This window comes from Colobus angolensis, unplaced genomic scaffold, assembly GCF_000951035.1.
Source record: "Colobus angolensis palliatus isolate OR3802 unplaced genomic scaffold, Cang.pa_1.0 Scaffold222, whole genome shotgun sequence".
In the NCBI taxonomy this organism is placed as follows: domain Eukaryota; kingdom Metazoa; phylum Chordata; class Mammalia; order Primates; family Cercopithecidae; genus Colobus; species Colobus angolensis.
The window spans coordinates 1,120,071-1,121,629 of NW_012115400.1; positions in this window are offsets into that span (position 1 = coordinate 1,120,071).

Genomic DNA, 1,559 nt, shown 5'->3' on the forward strand with positions numbered 1-1,559 from the left:
AAGAAAGAAAGAAAGAAAGAAAGAAAGAAAGAAAGAAAGAAAGAAAGAAAGAAAGAAAGAAAAGAAAGAAAGAAAGAGAAAGAAAGAAAGAAAGAGAAAGAGGGAGGGAGGAGAGGAGAGGAGGGGAGGGGAGAGGAGGGGAAGGGAAGGGAGGGAGGAAGAAAAAAGAAAGAAAGAGGACTTTTGACCTACATTTTACCTTTTTACGTATAGGACCTAATTAAAATGGATTTACATGTTCATTCTCCACCCTAAAGTGAACATGGGTTGTGTATTAGTCAGGATTCTCTAGAAGGACAGAACTAATAGGATAGCTGTATATGTAAAGGGGAGTTTATTAAGGAGTATTAACTCATACGATCACAAGGTCCCACAATAGGCCATCAGCAAGTTGAGGAGCAAGGAAGCCAGTCTGTGTCTCAAAGCTGAAGAACTTGAGTCTGATGTTCGAGGGCAGGAGGCATCCAGCGTGGGACAAGGAGGTAGGCTGGGAGTCTAGGCCAGTCTAGTCTTTTCAAATTCTTCTGCTTGCTTTGTATTGTGGCCACACTGGCAGCTGATTAGATGGTGCCCACCCACACTGAGTGTGGGTCTGCCTTTCCCAGTCCACTGACTCAAATGTTAATCTCCTTTGGCATCACCCTCACAGACACACCCAGGAACAATACTTTGCATCCTTCAATCCAATCAAGTTGACAGTTTTGTTTGAGACAGAACAAAGGCGCAGTCTTGGCTCGCTGCCACCTCTGCTTCCCATGTTCAAGCAATTCTCCTGCCTCAGCCTCCTGAGTAGTTGGGACTACAGGCCCCTACCACCATGCCCAGCTAATTTTTGTAGTTTTTTAGTAGAGACGGGGTTTCGCCATTTTGGCCAGGCTGGTCTCGAACTCCTGACCTCAGGTGATTTGGCCCCCTCCACCTCTCAAAGTGCTGGGATTACAAGCATGAGCCACCATGCCTGCATGCCTGGCTGACACTGAGGATTAACAATCACAGGTTGCATGTTTGCTTGTATGCTTCATACATGTGAACCTAATTTGCATGCATATGGGTCTCCTTCTTGAATATTCATGAATCCTCCTATCTTCTGTTTGACTATGAATACCCTACCACCACATCAGGCATACATACCAGCTGGGGACTACCCAGGTCCACGTCCTGGACATGTCAAGGCTTTTTCCAGAAGGCAGGGATGAAGTCTGGTTTGACAACACCCAAGTGACCCCAGAGAGTGTCATAATAGACTGGAAAGGTGACACATCCCAGACACCTGCCACCCATCACACACACCTCCCACCCACTGGCATCCTTCCACCCCAGGCACACACAAAGCCTCAGTCCAGAGATCAACTGTCTCAGCTCTGAATTTGTATAACGTGTGTATAGACTCACTGATCACAACCTCTGCCCAGCCTGGCTTGTGCATACTTCTTTCTTACTGTCAGGCGAGGAGCCTGTCCTGGCACTCCCATTGGCCTATAGAATCATCTCCCCTGGGCAGGCCCCCAGGACCCGGGATAATACCTGTGCCTCTTGCCCAGAACCCTCCAAGCAGACAC